The 19070-nt window shown below is 45.7% G+C and overlaps 1 protein-coding gene across 3 annotated transcripts in view; it reads left to right on the top strand.

The window, feature by feature from the left end:
• The first annotated feature begins 254 nt into the window (after positions 1 to 254).
• Positions 255 to 19070, top strand: part of LOC105904441 (nuclear receptor-interacting protein 1-like) — a 31079-nt gene continuing 12263 nt past the window's right edge. Inside the window, exon 1 of one of the 3 annotated variants that reach the window (XM_012832326.3) lies at positions 255 to 487. The gene's annotated coding sequence lies outside the window, so the exon portion shown is untranslated. Of the gene's footprint in view, positions 488 to 16768; positions 17201 to 19070 lie in introns of those variants that run through there. The other 2 variants (XM_031572398.1, XM_031572399.1) reach the window with 2 other exon arrangements.

Here is a 19070-nt window from a genome sequence, read left to right on the forward strand (position 1 = left end):
ACACACTTTCGAACTTACCTTTAAATGTACATTTAGATGTTACAAAGTAAGTTGTTCCTTTTCTTCTGACTGTATGAAAAGAAATCGTACTCGTTACAAAGAAAGTACACGTATTTTAAATATTATAGTTTGCTAAGGCAAAGAACCCTCGGCTGATACAGGCGCAGGATCCATGCAAATCTGTCACTGTACCTTTAAGGGTGTTGTCTGAACGAAGAGGGGGAGTGTTCATTGCAGAGTTCTCGACAGCGAGGGGATTCCGAGAATAAACAATTCCGTCAGTCTTGACTACAGGTCGAGGCGGAGTTCAGTTCACACGAACAAATCCGCTCTTTGGAGTCGTAACATATTCTTTTTAGATGCATGTTTAGTGAACGTACGTATGTGGACTGAAATTGTTTTCCGAAGACTTGCCGAAGGATTTCCCTGTGTCCACAGAGCTCGCGCCTTTTCGACTGTACTATCCATGTCCTATTAGCGGAACCAGGTATGTGTGGAGCAGAATATAAATATTTCAAACCAGCTGGAAAATCTTTGTGAAAAATATATTCGAATACTTTACAACCCGGAAGCCCGAATGTAGACTGGTGTCAATTCATAAAGTAGTACAACATGTCTGAAGTGCTGAATGAATGCTGAATTTGGGCAGTCATTTTCTGTGCGAATATGCACGCCGTCGACAGAGAAATGATGCGTAGAAATAGCCTGAAGAATATGTCAATATAGCTCCAGAGAAACCTTTGTGTCATCTTGCATAGTTCTATCCCTGAAGTGATAATGATTTCCAAGGACAGAATCATTCCGACCCTTGCATCCCAGTCTTACGTGTAGTGCATCGTCTTACACAAGGAGTGGGTGATGTTGATGTGGGTAGGGATTGCCATTTTTTTTCTTTCGGTATCTTTTTAGAAACGCAATAATGTGTTTCATCGGTGTCCAGAGCATAGGTGAGTCATCATGTCTCTGTAGATCGGGGCAGTTGCGCTTTTTACTTAGCTTTTTCACAAGGTAACCTGTACTGAAATTATACTTGCAAAGACCTGAGCCCGGGGGCATCAGAGTGAGTTGAGAAATTCTTTCTACTGTAAATTACTGGTGCTAGCATAGCGCTTGTGTTGATGGCGAGGACAGTGTTTAGAGCGCCGAGTTTTTTCCTTATTTTGGTAGTATCCTACGTGTTTATATTGTGGTTTGCGACTTTGTGTGTTTGGCAAGGAGAGCTGTCTTTGAATGGTTATTATATTGTTTACTTTGGTAAACGTGTGTTTTACTGGTTTAACCGCAGCAGCAGCTTATATGACAGCTATGGATTAAAGATTGTGTTGTGTTTAGAGTTATCATGAGGTTTCCTGTGGCTTTCGTCAATAGGAGAGGTACTGGAGGTCAAAGGGTCAAGCCAAGAGGTCATTGTAGGCTGTAATGAAGGGTCAGTGCAAGGTTTCCCCTCAGGTGCTTTCAGCCACCCCCTCCACAACTGCCAATTAGCCCTTCTCCCATGTAAATCATGTTTGTATGAATGAATTGACAAGTTGGTTTCAATAATTGATAAAAAGAAATGCCTATTATCATAGTAGTGGCCTAAACCCATCTCTCTAGCCTACGTAATTCAATGTTTGACAGTTGAAATCGCCAGACAGCCATGTTAATGTGTTTGTGGGGGTTTAATTAAGTTTGTTTCTCAGCTGCTCGATAAGATCCTTAAGTGCTGTAGCCTTAGCGCGAGTTGCCTGTGGGATGAGAAAGGAGGGGTGAGAGTGGCGCTGTGTGATGTGTAAATGGCAGCAGTTAGTGCCTTTTGTCTTTTGTGCTGGCAGATGTTCGCCTGGTGAATGGTCAAGCACAAACACCAACACAGTGCTTTTGTGCTTGCACTTGGAGTGAACTCACAGTTTACACATGTTAGAGACACTTGGCTATATTTTGTGTGACAGTCCTATTTCAATGGGACTAGATGCTGTACTCTTCAGTACACTTACACACACTCTCTGAACCCCCCCCCCCCCCCCCAACACTTGTGAGTTGTAATCAGCAAACATTTCAGTCATGTAGCCTCTTACTGGTAAAGACATGCCTAAATTAGCTGTCTCAGTATGTGAAGCATCTAAAACATGTGTTACAGCTGTGAAGACCTGGCCAAGCAGACTGCTTTTTCCTGTCTTTCTGCTAATTTCAGCCTTTAGGGAGTTCTGCTTGTTCTGCTTCCTTGAGTCCAGTTGCAAGGATACTGCCAAGGGACTTCCAGGTGAAGATTCATTTTAAGGCTAGGGGCATGGAATACCTAATTTCAACACCTGATTTTACTTTGTTTTCCTAATACAGTCTGTCCTCTGACATGGCTGTACCTGTATGGGTACCTGTAGCTTACTGCCTCTATGGCAGATAACAAGAGCTTAATCGTTTTTTCTCCCTTACCACTAGACTGAGAAATAGGTAAAGAAGTGTGTAATTAATGATATATTCATCATCATCAACTAATCAGTCATGTGTTTATCATAAAAAAAGTATTACGTTTTTCTTCTGTGGTCACATGTTGCAAATTTACAGTAAACGGCAAAGTTGTTAACTACATAGAATGATAATATACTGTCGATGTATATAAGCTCATGTGTACACAAAGTTTTTTATTTTAAATAAATTGTAAAGACACTAATGCAGAGAATGGGTCATGGTCCTCCAGCTGTCTAGAAAAACTCATTTTTGAACACAGCCCTGGCTCTGTAAATGGGAAACAAACATAGGGGCTTGGACCAAGCCATAAACAATCCCAGCCAATCAACACGGTGCCCCAGGAGCACAGAGGGGAGGGGTGTCATTGGAGCTCAAACAACCTTTTGCCAAACCAAACCCAAATCATGGACTGCATCTTTAAATACTGCAAAACAAAGCTAAATGTTTTTGGAGCAAAATATGAATCCATGTGTTGAGATGTAAACTGTGCCTTTAAGTCAGAACAGGAAGAGCTGTCAAGCCTAAACCCTAAACCCAATGAAACCTTTGTCTTTGGAAAGTGTCTGACTATTGGCCTGTTTGTTCATGTTAATCCACTGCGCTTAGAGACTGTAGAGGAGGGTAGACGGTAGGAGGTGTTGATGGTGTATGAGGAGAATCAACTTCAAAGTCACGTGTTTCATTGTGGCGCTCACCTGGAAGTGACACTTTCACACGATGGGGTTAGTTAGCGACCTTTGGCAGTTCGTGTCGGGAGACATTTGTGTCTATCCTCACAGTCAAGGAAGACATTTAAAGTGATTAACATCACAATGTAACAATCTCATCTACAGAGTCTGGAAGTAGTTCAATAATATTTATTCTAAGAGATCAGAATCAGAGAGACTGTGCTATTTTCTACATCCGCCAAGGAGGTTATGTTTTCATAACCGCTTGTTGGCTTGTTTGTCTGTAGGCAGGATTAGGCAAAAAATACCAATTCTTCACGAGGCTTGGTGGAAGGTGGAGCGAAGGCCGAGGGAGAACCGATTGCATTTTGGAGCAGATCTGGAACCATGAGCCAGATTTTTTACTTTCTGTAACATTGTGAGATATATTGGCATATCGGCCTTGGCAGAGGTCTGGCTCTCTGAGTGCCCTTCTAGTTTGAACCATGTTTAAAAGGTTCATACTAGCTCAGAGTTTATGAGGACAGAAAAGCTACTGTGCGATTAAACCTTTGTTTACCTTTACTAAATTGTGAAGGTACTGCAACGACCAACCCTTTGGTGTACCAAAGGTAATGAACCTGAGAAGCACACAGACAGAACTGAGCTAATGTTTATTACCTCAGCCCTGGAATCCAGCAGGAAGTGATGAATCAGGAGAGGGCATGGACGGAAGGTATCGTCAGTTGTGAGTTATGGGCAGGCACTCGTTCCTCATCTGCTGGATGACGTCGCAGCCTGGCCTTGGACTGGTGACAAGCCTCTCAATTACTCTGCTGAACTGATTGTCCCTGATTGCAAGGAGGTCACATCTTGTGTACTTCGCAATTCAAATCATGTGCATCAGGCGTGCCGCCCGCCATTGCAGTCAATTGAAGGCAGTTTCTGTGTTGGTTGAACCGTTTAAACTAATAAACAATGATAATTTCTCTGTCTGCCACATTTACAAAAGGAAAAATATGCTCAAGTAGACATAAAGTAGATGATTATATGAAATTATAATTATAAAGTAATTATCTTTTAGCCAGTGTTGGATATAAGCTGATGCATAATGTATATGTGAGTCAGGTGTTATCAGTATTTTGGCTTCCACTTCTATGTCGCATTTAATGAGAGTTATAATTAGAAATGCAGATAACCTTGAGAAATGTTCATATTCATAACTCCTATCATCCGGAAGGTTAGAGGAGCGCAGTCAGAGAACAAGAGGTCATCAAGGTCCAATTCAAATGCACCATCTGCTGCCCAGGGAGTTGGCTTGCTCTGGCAGTAGCTATTCAGCTGTGTCTGATTCTGCCCAGGTTGGACACAGAGCTTGTCTGGGATGTGGCAGTGAGTGGGTTGCTGGGTGAGATGATAGTCGTTCCTGGTGGTTCTATGGAGGTTAGTGGCTTGTCTGGGCTGTGGCAGTGAGGGGGTGGCTGGGTGAGATGATAGTCGTTCCTGGTGGTTCTGTGTAGGTTAGTGGCTTGTCTGGGTAAGCTGAGGGATTGATGCGTGAGCCTGTCTGGCGGGGAATTGAAAGTGCAAGGCCACTGCAAAGCCCTTCGCACAGAAACAGCAGCAGTGGCGGGTAGTGGCGGCGGCCGTGTGGCATTCGTCCTTCTTTAGCAAAAACTTCTTTAGCAGGCTGTCCTTTTGGGAACCTTCAAAGCTGTGGCAAGGGCAGCGGGGCTGGAGCGGGTAAGCTGTACAGGGGAGAGATTTACGCAATGATCTCACTTCAGCACAACCGTCTGACACTGCATATATGTCAGCCTCCTACCCTCTGAATTTATCACCCTGTCTTATAAAGGATTTCAGTTTTGACTGGGAATATCTCATACAGCTAACTGCTTAAGGATTCCTTGACTTTGTTAACATGTGCTGCATGGGACGCCTGGATGTGCCATGTGCTCTTATGCTGAATGTGTGCTGTGATCTGGTCAAGTTCACTCTCAAGGGTTTTCTGCTGGGAGTGTAAATGCCATGTGAGGGGGTTCACGGCTAAAATAATCATGAACAACAGCTTGTGCACATTCATGTTTCATGTGTGGGGTGTGGTCCCTGGGGGCTTTTGACCAGACTATGAGTCCTCGGGTCAGTTTTTACTGAAGTCTGGAAGCAAGTAGCTGAGTGGCAGGAGTGTGCGTCAGGCCATTTTGATGATTGTTTTGATATGGCAGTGATGATGGTAATCGTGATGACAAAGACCATTTAATTTCTTCTTTGAAAGGTGACATTGTCAGTATAAGCTGCAGTCGTAGTCAGAACATGTAGTCATGCAGGTAAAGTCCAGGATCAACGCATATGGGGAAGTTCATGTAAAACTTAGTAGAATCTTGTATGGGCCTTTTATGTTGTCCCTCCATTATAGAATCAGTGCTTTAGCTTGATCTCGCTAACTTTGAGTCTTCAGTAGGATTCACCGTGATCAATTAGATCTTAATGTGTGAGAAGTAAAGCCAAAACAATAAGGAAAGCAAGAACGAATTATAACCATCTGTTTGGGAGCATGATCAGAGTTTGGTCAGTCAGTATTGTGTTTGCGCTGGACCTCATAACCAGATCATCCAGATATTTAAAGAAAGTGGGTAATTGTTATTCTTCATAAGTAAACACAGCTCCCAGACTGCTGACTCACACATGACTCAGGGGTTAAACGGAGTTTTGCAGTTGCTGGGCAACAAGCGACACTTCCACAGCACACAAAGCTGTCCTATATGGTCTCTCACTCTCTCTGCTTTGAGTCTGAGTCTGCTCAGCTGTTCCTTTCAACAGTGTGTTTAATTCAGACACCCAGACAGTCATGTCTGTCATCGAAAGAGAAAGGTTATGAAGTGGGAATGAGAGAGGAGCGGTGTGGGCTGCTGAAAGTTGTTTTGTGTGTTTCGGCGCGTTGTTTGGGGGTGGATCTGTCCAGCCCTCTCCTCTTCCTCCTCCTCCTCCTCCTCTTCCTTCTCCTGCTGCTCGTGTTTTATATTCACCGCCGGAGCAGCACGTTCACTTCCCTGCATCTCAATGAGCTCTCCGAGTCCGGGCCAGGCTGGGAGCTGTGCGGTGCACGATGATTTGGAGTCGTGGCCCAGGCAGGGAGCGGTGTTTTCAACCTGAAGATGTCCTTGGCAGCCGAGAGACGGGAAGATAAATGCTGCGCCCGCCTGTGTCCTAGTGAGCTACTTCAGGCCGGGCAGAACCGGAGCCAGCCCTCAAAGAGCAGCATTAAGGCCATAACCTGACCTTGACCTGATTGCTGAAGAAGCTTTTAAGCAACGCTCCAAAATGAGATGAAGTCACATGACACCCCCCAGCCCCCCCCCCCCCCACCTGCGGGCTAAAAAAGCTCCCTCGCTGAATGACTAAGAGCAGTTCTTTTTTTTTTGTTTTTTTTAATGAGACACTTGTTGGCTCCGTTTCGCTTTAACAGTCAAGAACTGTCTACAATTCACTGAAAAGCCAAGGAAAGTGAGTAATCAGCAAATGTAAGCTTTGATAGATTACATCTCTGGAGATGTAGAGCAGGGTCAGTTAGCACTTCCCGTCAAATCTTATTTGTTAATCTGTATTAAGAGGAAACAAACCTCGCCCCATAGTTACTGTTTGTAATGCTGTTCTAATATTGGATCATTAATCTATAATCTAACTGTTTTCTCATTGTGGCCAAACGGATTAATAACTCCAGCATAACAGTGTTTTTCTGGGTGCTGCTCTGTAACTTGTGTGTCTGTGTTTGTGTAACTTTATGTGTGTGTGTGTGTGTTTGTGTAACTGTGAGTGTGTGTGTGTGTATGTAGGTGTGTGTGTGTTTGTGTAACTGTGAGTGTGTGTGTGTGTGTGTATGTAGGTGTGTGTGTGTTTGTGTAACTGTGAGTGTTTGTGTCTGTGTTTGTGTGACTGAGTGTGTTTGTGTGACTGTGAGTGTGTGTTTTTGTAACTGTGTGTGTGTGTGTTTGTGTAACTGTGAGTGTCTGTGTTTGTGTAACTGTGTGTGTGTGTGTGTGTGTGTGTGTGTGTGTGTGTGTGTGTGTGTGTGTGTGTGTGTATCTGCAACTGAGAGACTCAGATGGGCTTGTTGTTACACGGCCACCTGTGTTTACAGGGCTGCTGACCTTGATGCTTAAGTGCAGGTTGGCCCTGGCCTTAATACACCCAAAGAGGGTTTAGACGCGGGAGGGCCAGGCCACTGATTGGTCTAATTTTGGGCAAATAGATTTTTATGTCATATAAGTCTGTGCTGGAAAGATACCAGAGCACAGCTTCTCTCTGAGGGAAGGCGGGGAAAATCCTCTCTGGTTGTGTTGTGCTCTCTCTTCTTTTTGCTCCGGTTATCTTCTGCATTACGGTGGCCCAGTAGTGCCAAACGCCACACAAAACAAAATTAAAAGACTGAAAAAAGTGTTGCTCAGTGGTGGTGTCAGTAATGAGGCATCAGGTTGTGTCTCTGTTTCTTCCTCTCGCGCTCATGTACTTCCTGTAAAACCAACAACAGGAAGTAGAGTAGAAGCCATCACATTAGCAGAACATGTAGGAGATGGTTGAGTTATGTAGGCTATAGTCCCTGACCGCTCATGCAGGTAACATTTGAAACGGTAGATTAAAGTACTGAATCAAAACAAAATAATCATACTGTGTATGTTTCTGGGCACCATGGAAATAAGACAGCTTCCCAGTATTGTGTAACTGTGTAAAGTATTCCTGTGCGTTGTTGTTTCTGTTGTTGCATTGTTGTTTTTGTTGTTTGGTGTGTTTTTTGCGTTGTTGTTGGTGTGTTGATGCGTTGTTGTTTCTGTTGTTGGTGTGTTGTTGCGTTCTCGTTTATGTTGTTTGGAGTCTTTAAATGAGAATACATGCATTAAATCACCTGAGGCAAACAATCAGGACGCATAGACTATTTAAAAAAAAAAAACCTCTATTCTATAAACGGAAGTCTATTCACTGTTTGACCAAGAACTGCCATTATTGTCGGCCATTTTTCTTTTGTTGACAACCACTGGCACATGATCCTCCTTTAAGACTACTGTATTGACTGTGCACAATGTAGCAAGCCTTTATAATGAGGACAAAACTCTTCAGGATCAATATGTCTGACCTTTATCAATACATCTGATCTTTGTGTGATTATCTTTATATCTTTGTTGTCTTTCATGGAAAGAAAAGGTCACATTGCGAGAGGATTGCCTTCAGGATCCGCTCGCTGTAAGATGAGCGCGTGGGCACGTTGTCTGTCACCATTGTTGCCACTGCAGTAGGAAGAGGGGCAGTGAACAACCCTAGTAAACTACTGATGTACAGCAAACCCCAAGGAGGTTTTAAATCATGTGCTGTGTGTGTGTGTGTGTGTGTGTGTGTGTGTGTGGGGGGCAAGGGGGTAAAAAGAAATGAATACATTTCTCTCTGTCCCCCTGAGTTATGCATGTTTTAATTAGTGCGAATACAGTCGGTGCGCATTGAAAAACGGCACCTTCTGGAGATGAAGTCACTGTGAAAGCGCGCGAGTGTGAGTGTGAGTGTGAGTGTGAGTGTGAGTGTGAGTGTGAGTGTGAGTGTGAGTGTGAGTGTGAGTGTGTGTGTGTGTGTGTGTGTGTGTGTGTGTGTGTGTGTGTGTGTGTGTGTGTGTGTGTGTGTGTGTATATGTGTGTGTGGGTGTAAAGCCGGGCTGTCAGATTTGGTCTGTGAGCTGTATTTAATTAAGGCGCGAGAGGAGCCTCACTCCCACGCACTCTCTCTGATAAGGGTCTCATGCATCTGCGATGGCCGTTGAGCGTGCTCTTTGAGCGCCAGTGTTAATGAAAGAGCACTCTTCCCCCGGTTCCTGCCGTCAGTCTTCCTCCTCACACTCTCTCTCTCTACCCCACTCTCGCTCTCTTTCTCTCTCTCCATCTCGCTCTCTTTCTCTCTCTCTCCATCTCTTTCCACCACTCGCTGTTTCTTCTGCTCCCTCTCTCTCGTTCTCCCCTGTCCATCTCCCTCACTCTCTCTCCCTCTCACCCTACCTCTCGCTCTGTCTCTCCCCCTTTCTCCATCCCTCACTCTCTCTCTCTCTTTCTCTCTCTGCAGAACTCCTCCCTTTCTCCATCCCTCACTCTCTCTCTCTCTTTCTCTCTCTGCAGAACTCCTCCCTTTCTCCATCCCTCTCTCTCCCTCTCTCTCTCTCTCTGTAGAACTCCTCGCTCTGAGAAAAAAAAGTGGGTCATGGCGACCTATTTTCCTCACAGTTCAGGGAGACAGAGGGTGGCAGAGCTGTTGTCACGGAGATGGGGAGCAGGGTCTGATAGGGAGGCAGGGCCTTGTCACGAGACGCACACACACACACACACACACACACACACACACACACACACACACAAAGAAAGAGAGAGAACTGGGTCAGCAGTGAAGGAAGGCCCACGTCTCCACAAACCGCTCCGGCATATTGTGGAGAAAGCTGCAAATGAACCGTAGATTATATGCCCCAAGGTGTGTGTGTGGGAGTGTGAGTGTGTGGGACTGTGTGTGTGTGTGTGTATGGGAGTGTGAGTGGGGGTGTGTGTGTGGGAGTGTGGAGAGGTCTTCTTCCTTCAGAACCTGACCTACTCCAATCAGCCCCAGATGAATGCCGTTCCCAGCAGGAATGGCTCTCTTGTTGTGGTTCCCGTTGTTCCAGTCAGATTGTGGTTGGGTTCAGCGTGAAGCTATGGATATCAGATGACCCAGCCAAGCCCAGCTCTCTCTTGGGATTGGTGACGACTTCTGTGTCACCCTGTCCTCGTAACCTGGAGCATAATGTCATTAGCCAAAAGTTCTTCATGTAGCCTACTGGTAAACAAGCTACAATTAGTTCACTAGAACTCATGGGATATATCTTGGATCATGGGGTTGTTTTCATTATTGTGTTACAATAGAAACTGATTCTCTTATAAGCGTTATTCAGTGAATGTGCAAATGCCTCTTGAAATGTACTTTTAATGTGACAGCAGAATTTAGAGGATGAAGTGCATCACCGAATATTTTCTGTGATCGATGATTGTTTTATTGATTTGTATTCTGAGTGACGATGCACAATATTTTTCCCAAAACACCACAAGAACCAAGCTATCACAACAGTGGTGAACACATGAACCAAGTGTCTGTAACTGTCAATGAACATATAAATTACATAGGTGTTTTGGCCTTACTTCATATACTACAGTCATATACTACAGTCATATACTACAGTTACATAATACAGTCATATACTACAGTCATATACTACAGTTACATACTACAGTCCTTGCAATAGCTAAACTGTACTCTTAAGTACTGTATAACAGATTGAAGCAATGCAGACAGTCACAAAGACACACTTACACAAAACATAATTAGAGATTGGGGATATGCACACTGACAATCAGTGTGTTACATTGTACTTAATGGCATCGTTACAATAAAACAAGTGTAATAAACATTGTTGTATTTCGGCGCGTAGCTCCTGGTCACAGCCCTCCTTCATTTGGCCTGTGTGCGCCATCATTACTGTCAGTTCAGGAATCCTCTCGCCTGCGTGAGAATTCGCCTCTAGGGACCGAGTTGAAGTGTTGACCGCGATCTTAACGAGGGTGACCACGGGCACCTCTGAGTCGTTGCCGTGGTCTAGTAATCCAATGAAGTCCGCGGGAAGCGTGAGCCTCACAGCTCTGTGCTCCGCTCCCAAGCCTGGCTGGCTGTCTGGCCCTGTGGAGAGGCCAGCAGAGGTGGCCAGGAGCAGATGGCCTCCAGCAGGATATGTGATAACATTACTGTCGGGAGGAAAGGTCAGCCACAGAGCAGGAGGCTGGAACGGACAGAGAGAGAGCCACTAGTAAACACAGGCATGTAAACACTCCGTCGGGAGATGCTGCTGGCTCTACACACACACACACACACACACACACACACACACACACACACACACACACACACACACACACGTATGCCATTCCCTCTCCCGACGCTTTGGTGCTTTGATTCAGAGAAGGAGCACGAGGATGCAGACAGTATTTGCCTAACGCCATAAGTTTATAGGTCACCGTGGACTAGAATGTCAGTGGAGCACAGGCACAGAGAGCATGCACACACACACGCGGGTCAGAGGCAGAGTGTCCTGTACGGGGGTTTGAACCGTCACGGAAGTCAGCGAGTCACTGAGGGAGATCCACTGAGACACGGCTGAGGTCAGAACCAGGCGATGCTGCTTCATGTGACTCACTCCTCCTACGCTACGCTAACATGCTTTTATTCACACAGAGAGAATACGGACAGTATTTGTCTAACAGCACTCTTTAGGACTTGAGAAAACAAGGTGTCCAGCGTCTCCTGCTGAACACTATAAACACTGATGCCCTACTCCTATCCGTCCCGCTACGCAACGCTACTGTGTCCTTCGCTAGCCGTGTTTTTAAGTTTTTATTAGAAGTAAAAGTCGTGAAGGGCACAGGTGCCCAGGGTAAAGACTCCTTAGTCGTTTCTGCAGGAGAATGGATTGGTTATATAAAGATATGATCTCTCATTCATTCTCATTCACCCCTGGCCCTTTATTTGCCTATGGGTAAAGTGAGTGAATATTACATGGATGTATTGAGTAGGGAGGTATGTAATGTGAAACTGGGATTTGCTCACTTTTTAATGACCGCTTCATTCAAATCCCTATCCATACAATGAGAGATGTTGAGGATATAGAAGCATATATATAGAGAGAGAGAGAGAGAGAGAGTGTGTGTGTGTAGGTTAAAAATAAATTGGTGAGACATTTTGAAATTCTGTCTCTGTCGCAGCTCAGTGGTAAGGTTAAAGATACAGCGTCCTGATAAATCTCTTTCCCGCCGGGGGGAGCGATAAGGGCAGCAGTGCAGATTGAAAGAGAGAGAAAAAAGAACGGGGGGAGAGAGAGAGAGAGAGAGAGAGAGACATTTGAGGAGATTTGAGATGTCTATCAGGCAGTGTGAAGGTTTTGTCTTGCAGATCCAGTTCAAGGACGCCTGCAGGCAGAGCAGCCCACTCGCGCAGTCCCAGCGTTGAGGCTCAAGGTCACTCACGCTAAACCCAGTGACATTCAGCAACAACAGGAAGAGGGGGGAGAAGTGGGGGCACTGTTAAATCCATCATACCCCCCCCCCCCCCCCACACACACACACACACACACACCACCTGATATTTAACTCCTGCAAGTCATTTTGCCAGTTTGTGTCTTGTGTCTGCCTGCCTGCAGTAGAAGAATATATATATATATTTTTCAAATGATGGACTCATGGAGCAATGTCACACAAGAGAACACTAAAATGTCAAAAAATGGGTGGTGTGGTGTGTGGCTGATGGGGGACAGAGAGAGAGAGAGAGGTGACGTTGAAAGCTAGATAGAGATTAGTAGAAATCGGTTGAAACGGTAGAAACAGTATTCATCTGCGGATTGCCTGTTAAATTGGACATTCGTCTCTGTAGTATCCCTAGCAACAGATGAATTCAAACGCACAGCTCAGTCTGCATTGATCAGTGGGTGCCATGCCAGATCTCACTGTTGGTCTGTGTTGATGTTGCTGTGTGTGAAGGCTGCTGTGTGTGAAGGCTGTTGTGTGTGAAGGCTGTTGTGTGTGAAGGCTGTTGTGTGTGAAGGCTGTTGTGTGTTGATGTTGTTGTGTGTGAAGGCTGTTGTGTGTTGATGTTGTTGTGTGTTGATGTTGTTGTGTGTGAAGGCTGTTGTGTGTGAAGGCTGTTGTGTGTGAAGGCTGTTGTGTGTCAAGGCTGTTGTGTGTTGATGTTGTTGTGTGTGAAGGCTGTTGTGTGTCAAGGCTGTTGTGTGTCAAGGCTGTTGTGTGTTGATGTTGTTGTGTGTGAAGGCTGTTGTGTGTTGATGTTGTTGTGTGTGAAGGCTGTTGTGTGTGAAGGCTGTTGTGTGTGAAGGCTGCTGTGTGTGAAGGCTGCTGTGTGTGAAGGCTGCTGTGTGTTGATGTTGCTGTGTGTGAAGGTTGCTGTGTGTGAAGGCTGTTGTGTGTGAAGGCACTAGGAGTGTCCTCACATCGTCACAGACAGCAGTCTGTTTACCGTCACGCCATGTCATTGACCTTGAGACGTCCTTATGAATCATCCTCTGGTGTCACACTGGTGACACACTGAGGCTGAAGTTGGCAGGGCACAGAACCTGTGCTTGTCTGATGTCGACCTGTATTATGACATGTTGGTCCGGTTCACTCCTCCGTAATTAGTGAAAGTCACTATAATGTTCAGATATGGAGAACAGGGAGTGACATCTTTCTCTCAGGTCACAAGGCTGTTGAATGATGTTGCGTCTGTGGCTGACTTCACTCAACTGCACTTTCTTCTCAGACAGGATTTGTGGGATAATTGTCCCCTACTTTTGTGACGTAATAGGTTTGAGGACTAGCTGCTTAAAGCTGGATTTAAAGTAGAGTTGAACATCTTTAACCTTTAGCACGTTCGGCCATACCTCATAAGGCACTCAGAGAGAGAGAGAGAGAGAGAGATTCGCAGACAAAGCCAGCAATTCGTTGCGTCACGCGTTCAGAAACTCATTTGTTCATCAAACACCTTTTATTGCTTTTCCCTTCCACTTTTTGATTAAATAAAAAAAAAAAACATGGCAACTAAAATGATCAATAACTGCAGTCATCTGGCAGAGCATAAATCAGCTCGGGCTGGAATCCAGCTCATTCAGTTTCATTTCTGCAGATCAGTTTTGCCATTACTCAAAACAGATGCGCTTAGAAAAGATGAATTATGCTATTACGCTGAAATTGTCACCAATTGATATCTTCCACTCTGCGATGCTCTGGCAATCCTTTTCTTTTGGGAGTTTCATCTAAGTAACACACAAACACACACACACACACACACACAAAAACAAACACATAAACACACACATCATGTAGACATACACACCGATACCGTCACTTTCATATACACACATTCACTCACATATACATATATTCACACACACACACACACACACACACACACACACACACACACACACACACATTCAGACTCACTCATGCATGTGCATGTATAATCCCAGTTTCATGCACACACATGGGCACTTTGTGCACAATGCCACAGGTTTCCATAGCCTAGCTCCTCTCTGCTTGGTTCCCCAGCCTTGCTTCAGTCCTTTTCAGTTGGAAAAGGGAGAGATTATGGAGGCTGCGGGCTCATGTCGAGCTGATTAAACTTGTGTGGCTCGACCGCCTACTCCTTTTGGGGCTTGGAGGAGAGAGTACTTTAATCACTTTACAGGGGAAACGACTATAATAGAGAGAGGCAGGCAGGCAGGCAGGCAGGCAGGCAGACAGGCAGACAGGCAGACAGGCAGACAGGCAGACAGGCAGACAGGCAGACAGAGAGAGAGAGAGAGAGAGAGAGAGAGAGAGAGAGAGAGAGAGAGAGATAGGAGGGAGACACAGAAGTTTATTCCGATTTAAAGGTTTCCGCTCAGCAGTTTTGCCAGACAATCCCCTCATGGTGTTGAGATGTTATTGGTGTTTCTGTGCCAGTCGGGGGGAGGCGCTTGGGTTAAAATGAGTATTAGTGGGTGAGGGTGAGAGTGGCCGTGCCTCCCCCGTCCGTCCGGAGCTGAAGGGGTTAAGGCATATGTGGAATTGGCACCCGCAGCTGTTCGTTTGCTCGCTCTCGTTCTCTCCCTCGTTCGCTCACTCTCGTTCTCGCTCACTCGCTCCAGCGTCTGATAGGGGGATGATTTTGCTGCCTCTGCTTTGTGTGACAGCTGCCTAATTGGGCATTCTCCCCTTGTAGCGAGGCCGCCTCCCTCTCTCTCTCTCTCTCTCTCTCTCTCTCTCTCTCTCTCTCTCTCTCTCTCTCTCTCTCTCTTCCCCCTCCCTCTCTTCCTCCCCCCAGGCCCCCCTTCACTCTCTCTCTCTCTCTCTCTCTATCTGTCTCTCTCTCTCCCTCTCTCTGCTGACGAATGGCAAAGGATTACAGATGAGGACATGGTGACCCACTCGACCTTCCCGCACAGCCGCGAGGGAGGGGCTCTCACTGGGGCAGTCATGTCGCTGTGTGTGTGTGTGTGTGTGTGTGTGTGTTTGTGTGTGTGTCTGTGTGTGTCTCTCTGTGTGTGTGTGTGTGTGTGTGTGTGTGTGTGTGTGTGTGTCTGTGTGTGTGTGTGTGTGTGTGTCTGTGTGTGTCTCTCTGTGTGTGTGTGTGTGTGTGTGTGTGTGTGTGTGTGTGTGTCTGTGTGTGTGTGTGTGTCTCTCTGTGTGTGTGTGTGTGTGTGTGTGTGTGTGTGTGTGTGTGTGTGTGTGTGTGTGTTGCAGCTGTGCTGGGTCACTGGAGGATGAGGTCGTGAGAAGGTGGGGAGTCTGCCAGGTGGCTGATGACAAAGTGTCACATGACGCGAGGCCCATGTCAGTGTGTCAAGGGCACCGCGCTCCACTGTCGGATCAACGGCAACCTTCCTCTTTCTTCCTCTTTTCTCTTTCTCTCTCTCTCTCTCTCTCTCTCTCTCCCTTCATCCCCCCTTCTTTTCCTACCCTCTCCCTTTCTCCAATTGGTTTGGGTTTTGTTACAGTTTCAGTGCCACTGGCTGTATTCACACTTTAAGGTCAAAAACAGCAGAAGATGGCACACTTCTGGGTGTTGTGATTTTTAATTTCTACCTGCCCCCCCACCGCCCCCCCCCCCCATCCTCTGTTTTCCCCCCAGCTGTGTGTTAGACTGCCAAGGTGAGGTTGTGTCCTCTAGTTAAGAGCGATTAATGGCACTCGTTACGCCCATAATGAAATATTCCTGCTGATGCAGAAGGGGAGGGGTCTGTGTTTGAGCCTGGCTACTGTTGTCTCCTGTCTAAGCCAATCAGAGCGCTCGTCTTAGACAGGCACCAGTCCGGAGTACTCATACTGAGTCCGCTGGAGTCGCAGGGCCAGGGCTGGTGCTGATTCTGTGTCTTTGCAATAAATGGGTTCTCTTACAAGTAACTGGTGAGGACAAATTCCAGTATTGCTATGCAGAATTAAGCTCCTGGACAGCTGGACCAGATCCAGTTCAGCTTTGGTGCCGATGCAGTCCATGCTCTGTGCTCTGGGTCTGTTCTGGGGGACCACTGACAGATCTGGGCCAGATCCAATTCAAAAAGATATCTGTATATTTTTATGATATTATTGTCCTCATAGCAGTAGCCTAGCTATTGATGACAAACTGTACTACTTAGAGTAAGGCTTTAGAAGCTTGCTGAGATGTGTGCATATTTTTATAACTACGTGTAATCTTCCTCGCGACTTACAAAACGGCCATATGAGCTTATACAACAGGGTCATGGTAACTTGTTGATACCTCAGCTACCACAACAGCAATACTTGAATGGGTTCTGTCAGAATGTAATGTTTTTTTTCTGTACTTATCCCTTCTTACGTCTTACTACTTATCCCTTTCTAGTTACTACTTTACTCGTTGCTTTTTGAAACACTTCTGTGTGTGTCTCTGTGTGTGTGTGTGTGTGTGTGTGTGTGTGTGTGTGTGTGTGTGTGTGTGTGTGTGTGTGTGTGTGTGTGTGTGTGTGTGTGTGTGTGTGTGTGTGTGTGTGTGTGTGTGTGTGTGTGTGTGTGCATGTGCGTGTGTGTGTGTCTCTCTGTGTGTGTGTGTGTGTGTGTGTGTGTGTGCGTGCGTGTGTGTGTGTGTGTGTGTGCGTGCGTGAGTGAGTGTCTGGAGAGGAGATAGCACTGCTCAGTCAGCGCAGGTTTAACATTGACCTTGTTGTGCGCGTCGCTGCTGTTCAGCGTGTGAGCGGAGCCATGCGTGGAGCGGGCTAATCCGGTGCCCCAGTACACGTCGTCTTGATTAGCGGCAGCAGCTATCTGTGCTCAAGCCTGTCTGCCCCATTTTCATGCAGGCAGGCAGGCAGCTCCAGGGCCAGGCGGCAGGTCAGGTCAGACGAGACCAAGGCCAAGGAGGCACCAGCAGGAGGAGAGACTGGACACGTAGGAGAGGACGGGGATACTAAATAAGTGGGTGTGCCAGGGAGAAAGTATTAGCGGTCAATATAGATTAGCAGGATAGTAGGCCAAAGGACAGGAGCCTAAGTAGTAATCGTGCAGTGTGCACACTGGGTAAGGAGGCCGGTACTAAATATTTACCATACTGGTTATAAAGTATAAGTATGTGTTAGAAGGATACTCAATAAGGAGTGTACCAGTTCAAAAGTATTAGCTGGAAATGTATTAGTAGTATAGGAATAAAAGTGTTAACAGTAGTGGCAGTGGGCCATATTAGACATAATAATGGGGAATAAATAACTGCATATTAGTATTTATTAGTATTAAGTGGTATAGCTGTTGTAAAGTATTAGTATTTATTAGTGTTAAGTGGTATAGCTGTTGTAAAGTATTGGTATTAGCAGTTCTAGTGGTGGAAACTGGGGGAAAATTGGGCTTTACTGGCCTCTGTAATCAGCAAGTAAAATGTCAACATGGCTCAACTGTACAGGGACAGACATCCCTGATTGCCAGTTGTTTTGCACTCTGCACATTGAAGGTTACAGTGATAGTCTATGCGATGACTAAGCTAGTCTTTCGTACACTAACTTTAACTGCTTATAGAATAGCTTATATGATGTGGCTTGAGTGTGGTGCTGCAGTTCCAGAGAGTTATTAAGACAAGGAAAGGTTTGAAACGCAGAGGAAGAGAGGAGGACTGAGACCCCGTTTACACGGGGGGAAAACGCATATATTTTCATGCGGTTTGGCCTTTCATTTACACGAAAACAGAGGTTTTATCACGGAAAACGATCATTTCTAAAAACTCCGGCCAAAGTGGAGATTTCTGAAAACTCCGTTTTTGTGTTTGCGTCTAAACCAGGTCAAACGGAGATTTAGGTTTTCAAACGTCACAGTATGCAACTAAAAATGCATCACGTCATGTGAGCGTCCTATGTGTACAGTTAGTTTGCTTACTGATCATGGATGCTGTTAAGGTAGTGCTCATTTATACGTTAATGCAAACGCGTTTGGCCTGTTTGCATTGGTGGGAAAACGTCCTCCCTGAGGAATGGCATGAGAACTTCCGAATGTCGCGCTCATCACTACTGTCTCTTTCGGAGTTACTGCATTCCTCCATAGAAGGTCAGACTACTGTCATGCGGTCGCCGGTCAGTTTAGTTTTAAAAAGTTGCCCTCACCCTATACTATTTATCTGATGAGGGTAGACTACGTAAAACGGCAATCGCATTCGGTCTGTCTAGATCGGCCGTTTCAATAATAATCAGCTCTGGGGCGTATTTATTCGGGTTCATGTAAACAGAAACTTTTTTGAAAACGATCTTGTGTGTACGACGCTATTTTTGAAAACGGAGGGGCAGAAATATTCGTTTCTGTAAATACCCGGCTATGTGTGAATGTGGTCTGAGAGTTAGAACTCTGAGTTGCCCTGGTGTGATGTGACATGACGTTGGCCTCAGACCAGTGCCTGGAATGTCAGCTGGAAGGGTGGCACCTGAGGATTGCTCCTAAAGGGTAAATATCATAATTTTACCCCTTTGGAGGTGCACTTAATTGATTTGATTCTCATTTAATTATTTCACTGTATTTAGAAGGATTTTTTGGTTTGTTTTTGGAGCCGTCTTGCCTCTCCAACTGTAACTATTACTGAGGCTGTGCCGTGGAGCTCACTGTGGAATCGTGGGTAATTGCCGCTTACACCCGTGACGGCTCTGCTTCAAAACGCTATGTCTCAGTAGGCCATATAAAATGTAATCACGACACCCACAAGGGTTATTATGGTATGCCATGGGAGAGGGACCACTGCAGTCTGAATTTAGCAGGAGGGGAAAGAGGCCCCCTTGCTTAGTTTAGCATGTGTCATTGGTTGGGTGGTGTTCACATGGGCTAGCTTAGTTTAGCATGTGTCATTGGTTGGGTGGTGTTCACATGGGCTAGCTTAGTTTAGCATGTGTCATTGGTTGGGTGGTGTTCACATGGGCTA

Source organism: Clupea harengus, chromosome 8, assembly GCF_900700415.2.
Source record: "Clupea harengus chromosome 8, Ch_v2.0.2, whole genome shotgun sequence".
Classification (NCBI taxonomy): Eukaryota; Metazoa; Chordata; class Actinopteri; order Clupeiformes; family Clupeidae; genus Clupea; species Clupea harengus.